Below are 23,419 nucleotides of genomic sequence, written 5' to 3' on the forward strand. Positions count from 1 at the left end.
GAACATTCATTAGTCGTCGAGCCAGATGTCTCGAATGGAGCGAAAAAAATATTTGGTGCCATGCTCCGGGGGGGGGGGGGGGGGGGGGGTCGTGTAGGCGGAGGATGGTCGCGCATACCTCTGGGCTGTGAATGTGTCAGAAGAGCCTGTTCGTCTTCCTTCTGGTTTGACAGTCGCGAGATTTGAGAATTATGTGACTCATACCATTGGAATTATTTCCGATTTCAGAGGAGCCGCGAAAGACAAGTCTGAATATTGTGCTGAGTTTGAGGGCATGGTAAACAAATCGTTCCCATCTAGTGAACGTCGTATTCTGCAAGACATTTTGACAACTCATGCCCAAGTGTTCGACTTTGCCTCAAATGGATCGGGCAACCAATTCCCAGCTTGTCGGCTACAGCACAAAATTAACACAGGAAGCGCACCCCCAATAATGCCAAAAAACCTTACAGAGTCTCCCCGGCAGAGCGCAAGATAATTCAAGAACAGGTGGACGAAATGCTGCACAAAGGAATCATCCGAGAATCTTCCAGTCCGTGGGCCGCACCTGTGATCCTGGTGCGAAAAAAGACGATTCTTGGCGATTTTGTGTAGACTACCGTCGTTCGAATGCGGCAACAAAGAAAGACGTATACCCGTTATCTCTCATTGATGACGCTGTCGTCTGTCTACATTCGGCGTCATATTTCTCCTCTGTTGATTTGCGATCTGGCTATTGGCAAATTCCTCTACATCCATCCGACCGTGAGAAGACTACTTTTGTAACACCAGATGGTTTATACGAATTTAATGTAATGCCCTTTGGATTATGCAATGCTCCCGCGACGTTCGAGCGATTTATGGACACTATCCTTCGTGGCCTCAAATGGGAAATATGCATGTGTTACCTCGATGATGTTATCATTTTTGGAAAGACCTTCCAAGAGCACAATGAGAGGCTCCATAAAGTTCTTGAATGCATTGGCAAAGTGGACCACATTTTGAATTCGAAGAAGTGCCATTTTGGAGAGCGACAAACTTTAGTTCTTGGGTTCCTCGTGAACGAGGATGGTATCAGGCCGGATCCGCAGAAGATTGCTGCACTACGCGACTTCGAAACTCCACGCACCCTGAAAAGTCTTCGGAGCTTTCTTGGCCTCTCTTCTTATTTTCGTCGGTTCACTGCTGGTTTTGCGCAACTTGCCCACCCCCTTACTTCTCTACTGCACAAGGATTCGAAATTTGTGTGGACCCCAGAGTGCGAATCTTCTTTCAATCTTCTCAAGTCTTCTCTAACTTCAGCAACACTGCTCCGCCACTTCGACCCTTCTGCTGTGACGGAGATCCACACTGACGCCAGTGGCGTCGGTCTTGGAGCGGTGCTTGTGCATCTGCATAGTGGGGCTGAACACGTTGTTGCATATGCCAGCCATACGTTGACAAAATGTGAACGGAACTACATAGTTACCGAATTGGAGTGCCTCGCAGTTGTGTTCGTTGTGCACAAGTTCCGGCCATACCTATATGGACGCTACTTCACCATAGTTACTGGCCACCATTCGCTATGCTGGCTCATCGGACTTCGCAATCCATCTGGTCGTCTGGCGCGCTGGGCATTACGCCTACAAGAATACAACTTTGGTGTCGCGTACAAGAGTGGACGACATCACAGTGATGCAGACTGCTTGTCACGGCACCCATTGCCGACTTCCGTTAACAATAAAGACGGCTTCGACGGGTGTTTAGCCTCAATCGCTTCGACGTTTCCTAGTATGGCGACCTTTAGGCGAGAACAACGCAACGACCGGTCACTACAGCCTCTAATACAAAAGACAGAAGGAAGAGCGGAGTCAACGCAGTTTACTTTCGAAGATAGTGTTTTGTTCAAGAAGAACTACTCAGTTAACGGTGCTGCCCTCCTTTTGGTCGTCCCAAAACGTCTCCGTGCACAAGTTTTGCTGCCATGCACGATGATATTACCTCTGGACATCTAGGCTTCTGTCGTACCCTGCAAAGAATTCGCCAGCCTTTTTTTTTTTTGGCCACAAAGTATAAGACCACCAAGCAATACGTTGTGACATGTGAAAAATGCCAACGACTTAAGGCACGCACAACCACGCTGGCCGGACCTTTACAACCCGTCAAGCCACCTACCTCACCTTTTGAAAAGATTGGAATTGACCTGCACGGTCCTTTTCCAAAGACTGTAGAGGGCTGCCGCTGGGTTATCGTCTGCGTTGACTATCTTACCAGATATGCGGAGACCGCTGCTCTCACTACCGCGAAGGCTGCTGATGTTTCGTCGTTTCTTTTGAATTCCGATATTCTTCGCCATGGAACACGTACCCGTGTTATTATAAGTGATCGTGGTCGGCAATTCACTGCTGATGTCGTTGAAGAAAGGCTCCGACATTGTGGTTCACATTACCGACACTCGACACCGTATCATCCGCAGACCAACGGTCTCACCCAGCGCACCTTGACAACCATGCTGTCCATGTAAGTACGTCTCGTCTGACCATCGCAACTGGGATTCAGTGCTACCGTATGTGACGTACGCTTATAACACTGCAAATCATGGAGTTACCGGCTATTCTCCTTTCTATTTACTCTATGCAAGAACTCCCCACGTTTTCTTAGACACCATCTTCCCATTTTCCCCCAACGACGATGCGTCTATTTCCCAGATACTATGCCGTGCCGGAGAAGCCCGTCGTATAACCCGCTTACGCGCACTAGCTTCTCAAAGCCGCTCGAAAGAACACTACGATCTGCTTCATCGAGCAGTTGCTTACTCCCCTGGAGACTACATCTGGCTTTGGACGCCTATTCGCAAGCGAGGATTTTATGAGAAGTTTCTCTGCAAGTACGATGGACCCTTCGTCGTGTTGGACCAACTGAATGACGTGAATTACGTTATCGCCAAAGTCACGACGGATAACCGCCGATCCCGCAAGACAAGTTGTTCACGTGGCTCGCATGAAGCGCTGCCATCTTCGATGTACCTAATTTTCTCGAGGACGAGAATCGTTTGCCCGGGAATTGTTACGCCGCGTAGCGGCGCACTGAGGAGCTGCAGAAGCAGCAGAAGAAGCGGAGGAAGCGAGGCGCGTGCAGACTGATCCGGGTTTTTTTGAGCCGTGTGCGTTCATCCTTCATACGAAGTTCACCTGTATTAAAACCATTTCATCTGTTACAATATATATATATGCTGGAGAAGGGAAGATCGCTTTGGAATGACTGATGCTTGATACGCGATGAGCTCTCAAGAGTACTGAAAAATCAAGTGCGGTATGAGAATATTTGTAAATACGGCGGCGCCTAAATATGCAACGTCTTAACGTGATAGAGTGCAACAGAAAAGTGATTAATTAAATTAAATCCCTAAATTATGTTTCTTACCTTTGGCGTTAGATCATGTGAATCAATAGTGAAATTGAAGACTGTCAGAATCAAAGGTGAGCAGTGTTTCTTAAATCAACTACATGATTCTGGTCAGCCTTTTAATTATGAGACAACTGTGGAATATTGTAAGATACAGTTATTTAGACGTTGACGTCAGTGGTCCAAAGCAAAAGCTAGCGTTTAAAATTTTTCCTGCCTTCGTAGCAAGCATTTAAAACTTTCACAGAAAAGCAATGGTCTGCGTTTTTTAAATAGTTTCGAGGCAGATGTGGAGCATTTCAGGATACATGGATGGACATATCAATTGAAATGGGCTCAAGCGTTCGATTCGGGGTAGGATTTTGCTTTTGAAATTTATGCTGTGCCCATAACAAAGAAGTCATTAATAAATATTCGATATTCAATGAAGTTATAAGAAAATACATTTAAAACAACGAATGAGGTTAATTTTTCAGCTGCTTACAAAGATACAGGCACTGGGCGAAATGCGTAGAAACGACGAACGCTCTAATCATAGAGCGCCTGTTTTTCGACCTCGATGCGGAGATTGTTCCCTCCGCGTTTCAGCCCGCGACCAACAAGCAATTACCAGACGAGGTGAGCGATTTACGCCTGTTCTCGGGATAACCCGAAGCATCGCTTCCCCTCAGGGACAATTCTATCAGTATGTTCATGAAAGTACCCTGCAGTATTCCATTATATTAGGGAAAGTCCTAATGGTGCGCCGGGAAGAAAGAGGTAGCGGAAGCAGCACGCGGCACGCGGAATCTTCAACACCATAGAAAGCCGATGAGACGCGTTTCTCAAAAAATAACAGCAAACTTATTAACTCCTTCCAAGGGGAGACCTGCGCATAAATGGATTGTTAGCGTAAAGTTATGCAATAAACATGTGAACATATGAGACTCAAAAACTCTTTCCCGGAAAATGTCCAAAATTTCTGCGCACGTTTACGAATCGGCAAATACCCATAAACCTTGACATTTTTATGGGAACATTTTTTGAACGTACTTTTACCATATCGTATACTTGCGTCAAAACAATCAATAAATTATCAGTTCATCCCATATGAGGATTACAGTTCTTGTTATTTTCTAAACGCAGCACGGGGGTTGGAATTCACATCTAGAGGCCTTTGGAACGCAGGGCAAACTTAGAAGCTAAACTTTACTTCTAATGTACAGGCCATTCCTACCAATATGTTCGTAAAAGTATTTTACGATACTCCACAGTTGCCTCGCAATTATTTTCAAAAATGCGGCCCGTTGGCCTATACTGCGACAGCTTTAACAGCTCGGCGCGAGCGTGGGACAAAATTAAAAGCGGATTTTCGCCTTCTCTCATTAGAAGCTTAGACCATTGCCATCAAATGCGCATTACGCCACATCGCAATACCCCACGATTGGCTCCCGAATAAAAGGTGTCCATGAAAGCTGGACCTATTGTGGTTCGTGGTAATAAAAATTTAAAGAAAGTTTCCCTAGGCGCCCTTACGATTTCTTACGCGTGAGAATGCGCGATCATCACTCTTCGAGTGGCCTCACTTTCGCTTCAATTCCTTGTAAATTCGTTACATTTCTTGCTTGTAATTTGCTTGCGTGTTTGTGGCACACCAGATCAGCGATATCCAGGCTGTGTAGCTACAAAGAAACGAGAATTTGAGTTTGAGTTCGCAGGCCCTGGTAGCAAGGCGTAGCGCATTCGAGGTCTCACCTCTGATTAATACAGAGTTCCAGTACGTCGACAGCGGTCATCATCAATCACTTCGTAGGCGCCACCACCGCGCTCTCCGGTTGCAGCATTCGATTATTATTACTATCCTAACACCAGTAGGTACTTCAAAACCCTAAGTTAGTAAGTTACACTTACCACAACGCCTCAGTCAGTGCCCCTCAACTAGGTTTAAGCCAAGCATCGTTCAATAAAGATGAAAAAACGAAATAGTTCACGGCCTACGCGCTGCGTGCCTGCTTGGTGCGCAGCAGGGCTGGGTTCGAACCCCGATGCAGACAAATTTATTTAAACGAATTACTGCTATTTTCTGGCCGCACCACTCCACACATTTTTTACGAGTACCGTCGATTACCTCCTTCCTGCCAAACCCGACTACAACAACAATGTCCCATGCATTTTCAAGTAATCGTGCTAGTAGTCTTTTCCTATTAAAAATGAAGGATTTGGCTTCATTACAAACATGCCGCGTGAAGGCACATTAGAGAGCCAAGTTAACGAAGGAATAACGCAAGCGTTGTTACGGCGCCAGGCTGGCCCGTAATAGGGCAGTGCGATAGCAGTGGGCTCCGTACCCATCGCGCACGAATGGAAGTTGAAGAAGACAAGGACGCGCAATTTGTTCAGCGCTAAGGACAGGCAGTTGAACACGATGGGCGAAGGGCGCTACAACAACGTTTGGTAATCGGCTACGGCGATAGAGCAGCGCTCTTGTGCAGTGGCAAGCGAAGGTGGTCTGTTAGCGCTTCTGCGGGATGGGAACTCAATCGCAGCGCACTCTTTCATGGTTAGAGGCTTCAGAAATCGCCAGGCTTCCCCAGCTTTGGTCGTGACGTAGAGCTTCAGTTCTAAAAACGATTTTTGTCACTTTTTATCCGTTTGCTTTCTCACGCCCAACATTGATAAATTGGCGCTGTTTCAACGAGATACAGTTTGAGCTTACTGTAGAAGATATTTGTAGAAGACATGATGTAGAAGACATTTTCATCATTTTCGAAATGATACCAAGCGTAGAAATGCCACTTCAGCCTTTTGAACTGCGGCAAAGCAACTATAAATATGCTACAAAAGACGTATTTTAAGCATTTACTATTTGGAACAATAATAACGATTTGGAAATTATACAAACTGGACTCAGCTTCAGGGTTCAGTACCTTCAACTTCGCAATATAAGGTTCTGCGCTAAAACGAAAACTTAAAAAGCTGGTTTGTCATCTTTATATTTTATTGCCTTTTGTTGCACTCTACGTAGAAGTATGTGTTTCTTGATGCAAAACCTACTCCCACTGACTTAACCGCCGTATTTTCCGCTCATTTAAAAACAAAATATGTATTGAATAATTTTAAGCACACTATATTTAACAAATGTTATGTACCAGCAGTTCATAATTCCTATGATGTGTTGATTTTTTGCAACTAATGGCAGTGGGCAGAGACAAGGCCGGCTGCTGTCACTCTGGCTATGTGGGGACATTGTTCCTCATTGCGAATAGCCAAGTCGGTATCACAATTCTGTGTGCGAGTTTCTTGGCGAAATACAACCATCAGTGTAGATATAAATGAGAGTTTCGCAAATTTAGCCTAGGAGGAACGACATTACCTGCTCCAAGATGACTGACGATAGAGCGTGCTTGTTCGATACATCCGTAATAACTAATTGTGGGCGAAACTCCCTGAGGCTACTTGGTGAGCAAATAAGGTTGAACAGGTGAGCAAAATTCATTTTCAGAAACGTTGCCAGGGGTCTTCGCGCCGACAAGCATGTCAGGTGATGCTCAGGGTTCCCGGAAATGGTTTGGTTTGGTTGGTGGGGTTTTAACGTCCCAAAGCAACTCAGGCTATGAGAGAAGCCGTAGTGGATGACAGGAAATTTCGACCACCTGGTGTTCTTTAACGTGCACTGACATCGCACAGCACACGGGCTCCTTGCTTTTCGCCTTCATCGAAAAGCGGCCGACGAGGCCGGGATTTAATCCCGCGTCCTTGGGAACAGTATAGTCGAGCGCCGTAACCACTGCGCCACCCCGGCTGAGTGGTTCCCGGAAATGAGAGCTACGGACCCGCCTCAGAAGTTTATATGTGATGTTTCAATTTATTCAGTGCAAATTTTTTTCAACAGCCGTGAAAGACATGGACACGCCGCTGCTGTCGGTTCAGGTGGACTTTATAACAAGGCGGTCAATATTTTAGCTGAGAGAGTGTAATAAAAGGCGATTTACGAATAAAATTAGCAAATGTACTTTTCTCCTATCTAATGTTTGGTGATGACATATTATTGTGAATTAGGAGGTTTCCTTCAATGGTGAAGGTAAGTCGAGTTTATCAAGTTTCGGGATCGGCACTGTGGCTCAAATTATCACAGGCGATATTTAGCTTTCTGATAGCACGCTATATTGGCGTTGCCTCAGTGTGCATTGGTAAAAGGGGAGATCTGTGCTCAGTATTCTCATAGAAATCAAGTAAAAGTTTTCTACGCCCCAAAGGACGTAAAGTACGGCTGTACTTCATTCATGTCAATTGATTTTATCAATGTATAGCACCGTAAAGTCAACTAGAAGAGCTAGCAAAAGCCTTTCAAAGCGTAGCTCTGCACTTTGCGCTGCAATTCCTTGCCCGCACTTCGCACTGCAACTCCTTGCCCATTGTAGGCTTGCGCTTTTGAAGTTGAGCAGCCGAAGCGAGCCTAGCGCAGGTTGTTGTTGTTGTTGTTGTTGTTGTTGTTCTCCTCTAATGTGATGGCACATACCCACACAGGGGGATCGGCCAAGAATTGGTCTGCAGAGATATTAGATTTTGAGATGTATAACTACATCGGAAAAAAAAATTAATAAATTCTAGGGAATACAAAAGGAAATGTAAATATGATAAACCAAAATATATAAGAGTAAATACTAACGCACGCAGTAGGAGAATAGTAAGATTTATATGTACAGATTAAAACTTCAAAGCATATTAGCCAGGTAGACGTTTTGTTTCTATTAAGAAGTTTTGAATGGCGTTTAAAACATACCTGTGGCTGTACCCAAGCATGGTGGCACCGAACGATAATAAAATTTGGCTGCTCAAATTAAGACCCAGCTGTTGTAACGGCTTCTCTAAGTACCGCTTTCTCATCATGGTATAACGGCGGCAAAATATCAAGAAATGGTCTATTGTTTCCGGTTCCCCGCAGAATGCGCAGACAGGAGAAAGCGCCAAACCAGACCTGTGCATATAGAAATTTAGGGGCGGAATACGACAGCGTAGCCTGGTTAGAGAGACCTCAGTCTGCCTTGATTGACATGATTTCCTATTCCAGGAATACTTGAGGTGCAGGTGGTCATCCGAGGATAAAATAGATCGAGACTGCGTGCTTAATAATGCACGCCGCCGAAATCGTGCTGCTGTTATGTACGCTGTTGCCGGGAGGATGGGCAATACAGGGCCGTTCAGAGAATCTTTGGCTAGTCTGTCTGCAACCTCATTGGCTGTCACATTGCTGTGTCCTGGTACCCACACTATATGTATGAGGCTCAAATGTGAGGGGAGCAATGAAAGAAAGGAGTTTAAAATTGGCGAGTCCATATTCGAAGAAAGTGACAAGCACAAAGAATAAGAGTCTGTAATTACAGCCACTGTTGAGTATGTTGGGTCTAGTTTGCGCAGAGCAAGCACCACCGCCAGCAACTCCGCCTGGAAAATTGGAGTAAAATCCGGGAGACGGACTGAAAAAGCCCAGTCTAAAAGCGGACAGTATATTCCAACGTCGGCTTTTTCATTAAATTGAAAAGCATCCGTTGCTATCGTTATGCTAACGGGAAGACTTTGTAAATGATCTTCTAATAATCCATTTAAAATGTGAGGTGCTAAGTGTTTTGCATTATTTGGGAAAATGTCATCATAAACAATTTGAACCGACGATGCACTTACTTTTGTTGGAAGGATGTTAGAAAGGACTACGTGCAAAGGTTGTAACAGATTTTGCACTAGAATTACCTGCGGGGTATGAAACCGAGGCCATCTGACTCCAAAAAAGGAGTCTGGCTCGCAACAAAAAATTGATATGGAGCGGTGGAGTTGTGATTCATATATTTTCAGATACGTCTGGACAGTCAAGAATTGTAATCTAGTTAACAACGGTGGTATTCAGGCTTCAAGGTATAATACATTATTAGCCACGAATTTGGGGAGCCCAAGGCATAATCTAAGCGCTTCCCGCTCTAAAAGAACAAGCGGACGAATTTTGTAAGCAGGTGAACCAGAAAATAACACAGATCCAAATTCTATAATTGGGCGGACATACATAACATAAATCATTAAAAGTGCGTCTCGCCGCATCCCAGACCTTGGATTGCTTAACCTGCGCAACATTCGCACAGCACGTGCCCCCTTCGCTGCAACATGTTCAATGTGATCCCTCCATGCCAGATGGTCATTGTAAATCACCCCTAGATATTTCAAAGACTTAACTTGAGGAATCATTTCCTGCTTAAATGTTAGAGCAAGAGTTACCGGATCCTGAATTTGGAAAACAAGGAACGCGCACTTTTTAACATTTAATTTAAATCTTAAGTCACCTAACCAATTTTGAAGGGAGCTTAGGTACGATTGCAGGCGCCTGTTGAGGGATTGAATGTCAGGTGCAGCCGTAAAGAATGCGATGTCATCCGCATAGACATACGTGCGAACCTCCTGATGAGTTGGAATTGAACTCATTAAAATGTTAAAGAGCACGGGCGAAAGCACTGCCCCTTGAGGGACACCTCTGGTTTGTTGATATTTGCCAGAATGCACTCCATTCAATGAACAGTAAAATTGTCTGTTTTGTAGGAATGTAGATATCCAATCAATTAAGTATTGTGGAAAACATAGCGATTCTAATCTGTGAAATAAAATTCGGGGCTCTACACTGTCATAAGCCTTCTCTATATCTAGAGTCACCAATGCAGCATGCATTTTTTTGCGCCGCGCAAGAAGAATTCGACTCTCAAGGTCGGTATGTGCATTCCATATTGAAAATTTTGCTCGAAATCCGATTTGACAGAGACTAAGAATATGTTTTTGTTCGACAAACTCGGTAACCCGTTTGAGTACGACCCTTTCAATTAATTTTACCAAGTTTGATGTTAAAGATATTGGTCTAATATTTTCCAAAGTATAGCCACCACCATTGTGTTTCCGTAAAGGAATCACTTTGGCTAGTTTCCAGTCACCAGGTATCCAAGAATGAATAATTGAGTAATTTACCAATTCTAACAAGGAATTTGGAGACACTTCAAAGAAGATTTTTAACATTTTTGACGTTACTCCGTCAGGGCCAGGCGCAGCAGTTGGCAACGTCATTACAATCGAAGAAAGCTGAGAAAAAGTAATTTTAGGGACATCCTTAACCGTATATACTGGGCCTACAAACATAGGGTATTTGGGAAGTGTTGACAAAAAACGCTTTTCTAAACCTTTAGCGATGTTTTCTACTGTTCTAAAAGCTTCTTTAGGAGTCGAAACACATGAGGGTAAATTTTCTGAGACAGGAATCTTTTTCCACGATTTTAAAACCTGAAAAGTGCACGTCGGTTATTAGATTGTGAAAGGTAATTGAAATACTCATTATCATAATTATTTTTCGCTTGTGCGACTGTGCGTTTAAATGCAGCTGCAAAAAATTTATAATCATGCCAATTTTTGGGGCACTGGTTGTGAAGGAGCTTCTTCCATGCAGCCTTTCTTCTTCTATAATCGCGCGAACAATCTGCATTCCACCATTTTGTTGATGCATTGCCTTTAGATGCACGTACTAAGAACTCACACTTCTTACGACAGGATGCAATAGCCTGGCATAATGTTTGCGATTTTAACTCTTCCTTATACTCAACCACTGACTCAAGAGACGAAATCAAAAATGAGTGAAACTGGTTATAATTTACGTATGATCTCAACTGAGATGTCGGCAGAGTTAAGCGGCAGTTAACCTCAAAAACAATAGGTATATGGTCGCTAGAGGTGCCACCATCAATTGTCGACCAATTTAGTATAGAAATACTAGTGCTGGAAAAAGTAAAATCTATCACAGATTGACTGTGAGCACGTACAAAAGTTGGTAAGCCAGAATTCAAGCAGTGAAGGTTATTGTCTGAAAGCCAATCCCACAGACGCTTGCCGCAGGGATCCGTCTTGTAACCCCACGATACATGGTGCGAATTAAAATCTCCAGCCAAAATAACTGAATTTTGACAATTAACTATTAGGTGGTCTAGAGATCTGGTGTCCTGAACACCATGAGGGAAATAAACATTCGCTAATGTAAACGGACTGAACCCTTGGAATTTCAAAATCTAGAGCCAATAACTCTGAATCTAAATTAGAATATTGAAAAGAAATCTTAGCCCTATGACAAAATTTTGAAGAAACTAGAATTAGTAACCCACCACCTCTTGACTGGCGATCTTGTCGGAATGATCGATAATTTTGTAAGTGAAAATGTTTTTCAGTTGTAAGCCAAGTTTCTTGTAAAACGATTATTACTGGATTATGTTTTAAAGAAAGATAAACTAAATTTGTAGTAGCTGAAAGAAGAGATCTACAGTTCCACTGAAGAACTGTTAACTTTCCTATGGTTATGTAATCCGGGCAGCAGCAACAGCCTGCCCCAAAATGTTTTCCTTTGGTTTAGAGCCTAGCTGTTGCTTTTTTGATTTTGCTTGTGGGCGAGGTGATGACGGGTTTGACAACGGGGGTCCACTGCGTTTTAGAATTCGCGTATCTGTCTCTTCCATATCTGCATCATGAGCCTCGTCTGACTTGTTGGAATTTTGCATAGTTGATGCGGAAAGGGACTCATTTTGCGAACAAGACATTGCAGCTAATGAGTGCTGCACTGATAGTGAATGTCCAGGTGCCGTAGGAGAAACCATAGCAGTTTGCACAGTCTGAGAATTTTGAGCTGCTAGAACATTGGATATGCATTCTGTGACTATTGTCACAAGTCTATCCACCATTTTGGTCATGGTTGCTTCCATAGCAGCTATTATGGTTTTCGACATCGTGGAATCTAATGGTGCTCGTGAACGGGCCGACACACCTGCATACCCATGAGCTCTGTCTTTAATTTTCTGAATTGCCTCACGCCTCGAGCAACGTTTGCGGTCAATAATCTCCAGAATTTTCATTTCATGAGCTCTAGAGGGATATTCCAAAGAATTTGCTGAGTGAAGTCCGCCGCAAAGACAACATTTGACAATTTGATCAGAGCATAAGTGTGTTGTATGTGCTTCACCGCATTTGCAACACCGCAAAGTGGATTTGCAACCGCCTGCAGTATGGCCATAACGCCAACAGTTGTTGCACTGCAGAGGCTTTGATGGTAGGTGATCTACTCTGAATATTAAAGGCCACGCTTTAATCTCCGATAGACAGACTGTGCCTGCAAATGTCGGCACACGAACATTATTTACCTCCCGGCTACAGCGATAGACCGCAACAACGCCTGCCGCGGAAAGAAGGTCAAGGGTTTCTTGTGGACCTAATGAGAAATCTACACCTCGGACTAGACCTCTTGTGCAAGCCAGGTGTGAAGGGATAAAACTGCTTACCTCATGAGAGGCGAAAGTGGAGCATTTTAGCAGGTCTTTTATGCATGATAGTTCTGGCGAACGGCAAAGAATCCCGCCGCGACCAAATTGGCGCACCTCGGCTATTCCTTCGTAGAAGGAAGTGATTTCCTGAAGGGCAGCTCGAACAGCTCCTGGGTTGTTCATTTTAATGGTGCCCCCATCCTTAGGTACGAGTGCCACAGGGATGTTGCGGACACCGGAGCTCTGAAAAGCTTCCTCATCCGTATAGCACTACCCGGGGCCACCGAGAGATCAATCGTCCCGATTGTAGACGCGGGGACTCTCCGCTGTGGGGTTTTAGCAACTGCTTCGCCAGCATCCAAAAAAAAACGGCGCGAACAAACGGGGACGAAGGGAAGAAACCACAGGTTTTTAATCTCACAGATAAAAATTTCTGGCCTCAAAGTTTTGTGTTTACTTCATTATTTTTCCCACAAAACACCATTCTTGCTATTTTTTTCTACTCTTTCACGATATTGGCGACCAACATATTATGTTTCGCCACTTCTTTAAAACGTTCGCCCGCAATCTCATTAAACGATTTAAACTACAATAGTACACAACGTATGTGTGGTAAAAAATTTCAGTTATAAAAAAAAGTACTTTGTGCCGCGTTATCGGGCATAAATTTCGGTCGGAGGCGTTCCTAGCCAGAATATAAATTTAGCCGAATTCATAGCTACTTGTACCAAAAATTTTCTCAAAGATTTTTATCGGAACCTTTCTTGTTTTCTGCGAGAATGAGTGCAAAAACATTTTTGCCGACAGAAAATGGCTGTTCCCCTCTGACCCCTCGTGGCTCGCAGGCCTAGGGGGTAAGGAGGGGGGGGGGGTGCTGCTTCAAATGCTGGTCCTCCGCAAGACGGATGGTTAAAAGCTGGAGCTCAGGGCCCGAGCTACGCAGAAAGGTTTCCCGGGTCTATTTTGTGCGCTCCCCCGGGAAATGAGGACATTCGCAGATTACATGATCGGGGTTCTTTCTCTCATCACAGTGATTGTATTTATCATAACCGGCCTCTGGGAACATGTGGTTTGCCAAAACTGGGTGCGGGTACGTGTACGTTTGGAATCGTCTCCACGCGATTGCCTGTCTGTTATCTAGTTTTGCGTCTCTTGGTGGAAGGGCGTGATAGCCTGCGTTCAAATCTATAATACTGCGTAATTTCCCCATATTTTAGTAGCTCCCCATCGCTCCCCTGATCGTCGAAGTACCCGCTAGGTGGTACAGATCTCGAGCCAACTCGTGGGTCACTTCATTCTCGGTGACAGCTACGTGCGTCGGTGTCCAAATTATCTGAATTTTCCTACTCAAAATATTTGAAATTCAGCGCCGCTCTTCAAACCGTGCCTGCTCTCGTACTGCCACTGCATTGCAGAACATGGCCGTGGTGCCACTAAAACTTCCGTGCTGTGTTCACACGACCGATGGTATGGAAGAACGTGTAGCGGCGCTGCCTTCGGCACCAATACCACTTGTGTCACCGACGAAATAGCGGTTAATGCCACGTGCTCGAGCGCGGCGGCGGTACTTGCTCTATGAAATCTAGACTCTTTTTTTTTCTGCAAAGGCTGTCATTGCCGACTCTCTATCCCTGTGCTCGTCCCTCCCTTCGTCAATGCAATCTGCAATCGTAAAAACTTTCCCCTCCCTGATCTCTCGACATTTGAGACTTGTACTGATGGTATGGGTACCAGGTCACAGCAATGTGACCCTAAATGATGGCTTGAAAAAACCGTTCTTCGATGGCCCTGTGTCACCTACCCTACCAGCGACAGCGTACATATCACATGAGGGTTCGGAGGAGCATTTTATTAAACTTGCAAACTGGACATCTTTTAAAGTCTGATTATTGCCTGCATCTCAAATATTCTTGGAGTAGGAAATTACGACTTCACGGCAACTTGAGATTTCTCTAACTAGGCTGCGCTGCCGTATCCCACCTCTAAATTTCTATCTTCACAGATCTGATTTGGCACTCTCACCAGCCTGCGCATTTTGCGGTGGACAGAAATTATTAGGTCATTTTTATTATTTTGCCGCCGCTTCACTACGTTGAGAAGACGCTTGATGGAAAAGCCATTGCAATTCGTAGCTTGGCTTCAGTTTAAGTGCCCGATATTATTATCATCCCCGTCGCCATGCAAAATATTTCGCTGGAATAAAATCATTTGCCTTGCTAAATTTTTCTAACATCAAAGTTTCTTACAGATCCCAGTGTGAATCTCTCATCTGCAGGATAGTTAAGCGGGCGAGTTGGTGATACATCATCCAAAAAAAAAAACAGCGCGAACAAACGGGGAAGAACTGAAGAAACAACAGGAACAAGCGCTGACTCTCAACTAAAGTTTAATCGCAGAAAACACATTTATATAAGGTACAGAAACAATAAAACACCAAAACCAGACCGCACGTGTTACTATGTGATGTCCAGATATGCAACTTCGCAGTCACGCAGGAGCAGGGAAGGTTTGCTGACACACAATCTTTCTTTCTTAGCCATATTATACGCCTCGATGATTTCCCTAGTCAACTGGTCGGGGTGTTTGTACAAAATGTCAGTAAAATGCAAAGACGGAAAACAGGATTGACAAACGGGACGATGTATTAACACACGTCTCAGAGAACATCTCAACTCATTAGAATTTAATCGCTCTACTAATCTAGTTGATCATTGCCGTGAGTGTCAATCCTGTTTTCCGTCTTTGCATTTTACTGACATTTTGTACAAACACCCCGACCAGTTGACTAGGGAAATCATCGAGGCGTATAATATGGCGAAGAAAGAAAGATTGTGTGTCAGGAAACCTTCCCTGCTCCTGCGTGACTGCGAAGTTGCATATCTGGACATCACATAGTAACACGTGCGGTCTGGTATTGGTGTTTTATTGTTTCTGTACCTCATATAAATGGGTTTTCTGCGATTAAACTTTAGTTGAGAGTCAGCGCTTGTTCCTGTTGTTTCTTCCTGTCGTCCCCGTTTGTTCGAGCTGTTTTTTTGGACTCTCATCTGCGTTATGACTTTTCATGTTTTTATTTCATTTATTTCCCCTATTCGTTTATTTTCCTCTACCCCTCCAATTATTTTCTTTTTACTCACGTAAATATGCATCAAAACCTTTTTCTCCTGGCCACTTCTTGGCCAATCCTGGAGGGTATCCTCCATATGTTATTTGGTAAACAACAACAACACTCGCTCAGAAGAGAACAGCCCAGCAACCGAGAAAGAAAGTAGCACCACGTTATCAGTCCGCTCCACCGAGTGACCCCCATCCGCGGCTACCGACTCCCCTCAATAAGCGGAGGCGGACTGCGAACATCGGGTCGCCCCCTTATCACTCCTACAAGAACATCAAATGGCTCGCGGAGGCCACCTTTGCGGTCTGTTTTCAAAATCCTGCGCCCAACCATCTTTCAGTCGGAGCCGACGAAATTCGCTTTATCTCGGTCGTGGCGGACACGTTTCGGTGTTCGCAACGTATGGAAGGTGCCCTCGTAATGTGTAATGTCAGTAAGATGTGTTGTCGGCCTAGTTGGTGCAGTACTTCAGACACCTTACGTTGCGCGAACAAAGACGCACACAAGACAGGGTACAGGACAAGCGCAAACTGCCAACTCTTTATTGGAAAGAAAGAAGAACGTATATTTAAACTCTCGGCCACACAGGCGTTTATAGCCCCTTCGCACTCACCCCACCCGGTATCAAATTCATCAATGACAACCCTGTATGTTTAAACACAACAAAGTTAGCAAGGTTAGTGAGTCTTCTGTAGTGCTCTACAGCAGTGAGGTATCTTTCCTCGATAAAATAATCTGAAATGGGTGTCCCAGTGTCTGCTGTTTGTAACCTGCTTCTGATGACCTACACATATATATATATATATATATATATATATATATATATATATATATATATATATATATATATATATATATATATATATATATATATATATATATATATATATATATATATATATATATATATATAATTTTTATTTCTTTAATATTTAGGTTTTGACTGCTTTTGCTTCGTATACATGACATTGCCTTTGCTACGAGAGATTGACAATTTTTTTGTTAGTTACCCTTGGGTTTGGTTTTTCACCTTGCTGTTTGTTCTTGTTTGTTTGTTTGTTTTGTTAGACTGGTTTTGTTTCGTTATGTGACACTGCTTTTGCTACGAGGGCTACGACTGCTATTGCTTTCGTTGCTCGTTACCTTTGGTTTTTACCTTGTTGTGTGTTCTAATTTTTATTTTATTTGGCTTTGATTGCTTTTGCTTCAAGTCTTGACACTGCTTTGCTACGATTGACTGTTGTTAGAGATCTGTGTAGTTTATTTATCACTAACCTCGCTGTGTTTAAACATACATGCCTAGGGTTGTCATTGATGAATTTTGATACCGGGTGGGGTGAGTGCGAAGGGGCTATAAGCACCTGAGTAGCCGAGGGTTTAAATATACGTTCCTCTTTCTTTCCAATAAACAGTTGGCCATTTGCGCTCGTCCTGTACCCTGTCTTGTGTGTGTCTTTGTTCGCGCAAATTAAGATGTCTGAAGTAATGTCAGTGCACGTTGAAGAATCTTCATCATCATTATCGTCATCAGCCTGACTATACCCACTGCAGGGCGAAGGCCTCTCCTATACTTCTCCACTTAACCCGGTTCTGTGCTAGCTGCATCCACTTGACCCCTGCGAACTTCTTAACCTCATCCGCCCACCTAACTTTCTGCCGCCCCCTGCTACGCTTTCCTTCCCTTGGAATCCAGTTTGTTACCCTAAGCGACCATCGGTTATCCTCTCTTGGCACTACATGTCCTGCCCACGCCCATTTCTTCTTCTTAATTTCCACTAGAATGTCGGTAGCTTGCGTTATTTCTTGACCCACTCTGCACGCTTCCTATCTCTGAATGTTACCCCAACCATTTTTCGTTCCAGAACTCTCTGTGTTGTCCTCAACTTAGGTAGAACTTTCTTGGTTAGCCTCCACGTTTCAGCCCCATAGGTGAGTACAGGTAAGATGCAACTGTTGTATACTTTCCTTTTGATCGATACCGGTAAGCTGCTAGTCATAATCTGCGAGTGCTTGCCAAATGCTTAGGTGTTTGAAGAATCCTAGGTGATCGAAACTGCCCGGAGCCTTCCACTACGGCGTTCCGCACATCCAGAGTCGCTTTAGGACGTTAAACCCCATAAGCCAACCAAAATTAACTCCAGAAATTTAATGACCACTTCCAAACGATTTGCAGCAATCGATCAAAACCTTGGTGCGGGCTAGACGGTGGTTCATCTCATGCAAATGTATATGCAGTGGTGCGTGAATGGTAACGCGGACGGACATCAGGGGGACCACTGCTAGAAATGCAGGAAGTGCTTGTCTGAGTATGACTGCGGATAGGGCTACGACTTCAAGTGTGAGTTTCTGTTTGGAGAGTCCGAAATAAGAGCCAGAGCGAGAGATCAACGCCAGACGGAGGTGATAGAGGCCTGCCGGCTCTTATCCAGAAGAGATGAATGGTGAGCAAGCAAACCATCGATTGCCTTATCCAAGAAATAAATTGGGTTTTTGGACGGCAGCATTGGCTATCCCCACCTCTGTGTTTTTAGCTTTCCCTTCTGTGGTTGTATTGTTTCCTTTTACTGGTTTCTCTTATTGATTCACACAGCTTTTGCTATGTTTTTCCTACTTCTTCTGGGGTAATCTATGTCTCTCCTCGGGTGTTATTTTGTTGTTTTGTTTTTACCCGTTTGACTCAGCTTTCACTACGCTTCATGACTTCATCTGCTGTTGCTGTTGCTGCTGGGCTTCTGTTCATTTGTTGTTATGCTTTTTTTTTTCTTGTCTCAGCTTTTGATATGGTTTGGTTTAGTTTGTGGGGTTTAACGTCCCAAAGCAACTCAGGCTATGTCAGACGCTCTAGTAGAGGACGCCGGAAATTTGGAGCACCTGGTTTTTTTTTTTTTTGACGTGCACTGACATCGCGCAGCAGACGAGCGCCTTGACTTTCGCCTCCATCGAAAAGCTGCCGCCGAGGCCAGGACACGATCCCGCATCATTGGGAACAGTAGTTGAGCGCCGTAACCACTGCCCCACCCCGGCGCGGTGTTTTTGATATGATATGACTTCTTGTTCTGTTATTTTTTACAAGTCATTCGTTTTTTTTTTTTTGCTTTTTTTTCAGTAACTGCACATGCCTTCCCGTGATTGTTGGCCTCATGTTTCCTCACGCCTTCCGTGATAATCGCTTCAGTGGTTTTGATGGTAATTAGACAATCTTGTGCTGACCCATTATATAATTGGTCGTGTTATATCTATACGGTATTTAAAGCTCTGCCGTTTTCAACACAATTTCAGTCGTTAATCAGCGCTAACCCTATTGTCTGTGCCTTCCTCTTCTGTCCTTGTTTTTCGTGCTGCGTGTACTTTTGCGTAACCTTTCCAGCATTCGTTTTCTGTAACAAAACGTCAAAGATATTCAAGTTTTTGTAAAACCACTACAAATGAGGGACGTATTCGTATTCAGCAGCCCTTAGTACTATATAAGAATGCATTCACTAAATATAGAAAATGATGCCATTTTACTGGTGGAAAAGGCCCATAAAGCTAAAGAAAGTTTCAATTCCACTTTTCCCACCAAAACAGTACATCCGTGCTTCATTAAATACACAGTAAACCGGTCACCTACCGCAGGATAAAACACGCTTAATGGCTTTCTCGACAGTTCGGTAGTAGTAAAAACTCAAAACCATGGTAATCAGAATTACCCGTCTTTATTTTTTAGAGCTTGAAGAAAAGAGGTCACATGTGCCCCGCTGTCCAACATAAGGTAAAATTATGCTATCAAGTCATGAGTTCAACTTTCGTCGACCCGGCAACAAGCGTTTGCCACGTGCGTTTTTAAGCACACTGAAAGAGAACGCAGGTGAGCCCGTGCAATTTTTCTGTGGTAATCTGTTGTTTTCATGACTGAAAGAACGACGGCAGTGTTACCATTATTTAAGGAACTGACCTGCAATGAACGTGTCTAACCATCACCAACACGGAAGCACGTTGACTTTCGTAAAAGTGATGAACTCCGCTTTCTTACGACATTTATAAGCTATTTAATTAATATTTTTATTCCCCTTTCTTGGCGAATTCGGCGAACATTATCCGGGAACTGTAACGAACCTGAAGTCGAGAAAAATCAGAATATGAAGCGGGATTTACGCGCTTTGTTTGAAAATGAGGAAAGCGAAACAAAAATATTGCCACACTAAAGCCTCCACCAAAATTGCCAACGGAGTGCCAACGCAAAGCAGACAGCTTCGTTTTCGCTGCCTTAATCTATTGCTCTACCACCACAGCTCTCTGATTTTGTACATGGAGCTCATTACAAGTGGTTACGTAAAGTGGGAGTCTATTTGCAAATCACTCACATATCGTGCTTAAGTTTCCTGCGTACGCTGACGAGTGTGCGTACTTCGAACATATCATAGAAACGCTTGCCCAGTGCTTTAACAATGCACATTGTTTTAGGTCCCTTAGTCTGTCCTAGGCAGCAGAGACTCGCAATGAACTTTTTATTTGCGTATTTGAAAGAGATTGCACTTGTAGACGAACTCTAAATTCACCTTGAATGCTACCCTCCGGCATTTTCACGCTGTGAACTTTATAGGCACATATATCGGACTATGCATTTCATCATTCAATTTATTACCATTACTTTACGATGCACCTTACAACGCATTTAATAGTCGCATTTTGTCTCCCCCTTCATTTCTTTTAATCTCCTCATCATTCGTTTTCAACCTTTCCCTCCCCAATTCCCCTTCCAACGCATAGTACCATGTCAGCGCAATTTAAACGTCGGCTAAAATTTCTGCTCTTCATTAAACGGTCTCTCTCTCTCAATCAAAACATTTTTAAAAGGCAAGTAAAAGGGCGCAATGTAGAGACACCGTACCAACAGCGGGAACCAGTTTGATGGAAAGTCATTTTCCTGGTGGATTTATTTTATCTGGACCATCATGCGGCTAAAATGAATTCTGGGTGGAACGAGATCCACCTTTGGCGTCCACCATGTGTCTGTTTCACAGTCTGGCAGGCCAATCAGGAAAATCATGTCATCAGGCTCGCAATCAGCTTATATAACCACAATGCATCACAGTACTTACAACAAATAATTTGTTGAATACTGATTTTGCGGCAAGTTTGAAGTTCGTGCTACTTTGCACCAAATGGACTAATTTACGACCCTGTCTAGGAATAAAAATTTCATTTGGGCTCCCTGACTACTTTCTGACAACTTCGAACGTTTCTCTTGGCGCATTTGCTAGCCTCTTCAGTACTGGGAGATTAAAAAACAAGCAGCCTAATATGTCCAAGTTTTGGCTGTCGTGGTAGAATCTGAGCATGCGTTGTACTGGCCAGCGATGATAGTGCTCGTCTAGGGAGCGGGCATGAGCACGCAGCACCAGGTCCGTTTGTAGTTGCTTGTAGGCTCCTTACCCGAGGACCCCACCGGGGTGGCGCAGAGGTTACGGCGCTCGACTACTGTTCCCAAGGACGTGGGATAGAATCCCGGCCTCGGCGGCAGCCTTTCGATGGAGGCGAAAAGCAAGGGGCCCGTGTTGCTGTGCGATGTTAGTGCACGTTAAAGAACCAGAGGTGGTCGAAATTTCCGAAGTCCTCCACTACGGCGTCTCTCATAGCCTGAGTTGCTTTGGGACGTTAAACCCCACAAACCAAACCAAACCAAACCAAACCTTACCCGAGGCTAACGTAGTGCACCATCTAGCTAACACCTGACATGGTAAACAAAGGATACAGTGTCCATACAGACGAGGACGAGAAGGTTGGTTGGCTGGTTGGTTTGTGGGGTTTAACGTCCCAAAGCGACTCAGGCTATGAGAGACGCCGTAGTAGAGGACTCCAGAAATTTCGACCACCTGGGGTTCTTTAACGTGCACTGACATCGCACAGCACAAGGACGCCACTCCGTTACGCCTCCATCGAAACGCAGCCGCCGAGGCCGGGATTCGATCCCACACCCTTGGGAACAGTAGTCGAGCGCCGTAACCAGTGCGACACCCCGGCGGGGCAGGACGATAAGGGTAAGCAAAAGTGAAGCTTTCCTGTTTAGATGATTTTCGCTATGGAAGAGAAGTTTCTAAAAAGACTAAAATAGTGTCCGTTCGAAAGAAATTAGTCTAGCAATGGTACCATATATGTTTCCAGTGATTGCTAAATTTTAAAGTATGTGGCGAATCGCTACAGTATGCCGGTTGTGTTTTCTGCCCCGTGCAAGTTGACCTTAATGTACCCCTGTGTCATGCCCGAAGGGAGAAGTATGGTGGACGACTGCGTTAAGCGTCATGTCACTCCTTGCTTCAGATGCCTGACGTGTGTTGTGCTGTCTACGAAGTTCCGCAACCTGCCAAAGGATGCACATTAGTCAGACAAATCCATGCTTAAATGATCTCTTAAGGAAATACCAGTTTTCTTTTATATTCAAAACTGCGACAAATATAACCCTGCACTGTGATGCATGCCCGGATACAACACGCGATAAACCTCGCCTGTATTTCATGACAAGAGCAAAAGTTTTGAAGAGAATCTGTGACCAGGTTGCACGTCAACTTGCCGAGTCGTTTTTTATAAGAAATTTAATAACAGTGTAAGTGACCCATCAATCAACCAGTATCAAAACGCACTTACGTACGTTTTTTAAGCTGCACATAGTCCGAGATACGACAGTTATACACTATAAAATGTGCGTATTATTTCGAATAAAAATCAGTCGCGATTCTGCGCTTGTTGTGTACTCTCGTCCTTGTCTCTATGCGCTCAGAACCTTTTGTATATATCTTCATTAAGCGACTCGCCCTAAAAAGCATTCGCTTTAACATGGGACATCTAAAGTACTTCTTCCGTGAGGATAACACACGCTAATGTAACAGCGCCAAGCGGCTGCGAAGGGTGGTGGTAGCCACCTCAAATTTTTTTCGAGCGATAGGAAAATGTACTGAGCCCTTTGTTCATGCCCTCATCAGGCGGAGGTTTTATATTAGGGTGTAGTCCTCATTTGCCCCATCGCTGGTATGTAAAGTTCACCCGATTGTCTTTCGTTCATTGACGCTTATGAAGCGAGGTAGGTACAAATGCAACATGACGACGCTGTAGCATAAAATTCAATTTTAAATCACGATGAACTAATCAATGGCAGTTGATTTGAACCTGCCATCAGTGCAGTGAAATTATACACCATATATAACGTGATATATCAGAAAGTTTTGTCTTGAGCCACTATTGGCAAAAATAACTGTTATTAACTACGGCATGTAATTATTTAAGCTATCAGGTATTCATGGGTCACAAACGGTCAGTATAGTTGTCTAGTCATGCCCCAGTCCACCGTTGCACATTATACTAAGCGAGGCTTGTCGTCAGGCCTGCAATTAGTCTCCCTGTGACCTTGCCTCAGCTTGAAGATCATCCGAAAATAACGAAGCGGTCGCCGCGTATACTTGTAACTAGTCTATACACCGTTTCATACAACAGGTGCAACGCTGTCCAGGCTAGCGTTTTTGCTTGCACAGTCTGCATCCACGACAAAAAATAATGCGTTGCTTGTGGTGAGCTAAAGGTAATAAACGTTTTGCCAGCTGGCTGAATACAATGCATTTTTAACAGTCCATTTCGTCGCGAAGAATAAATGTAAGAACAAAATATA

The sequence above is a fragment of the Amblyomma maculatum genome, unplaced genomic scaffold (genome assembly GCF_055883805.1).
Source record: "Amblyomma maculatum isolate TAMU_Amacu unplaced genomic scaffold, ASM5588380v1 scaffold_13, whole genome shotgun sequence".
In the NCBI taxonomy this organism is placed as follows: domain Eukaryota; kingdom Metazoa; phylum Arthropoda; class Arachnida; order Ixodida; family Ixodidae; genus Amblyomma; species Amblyomma maculatum.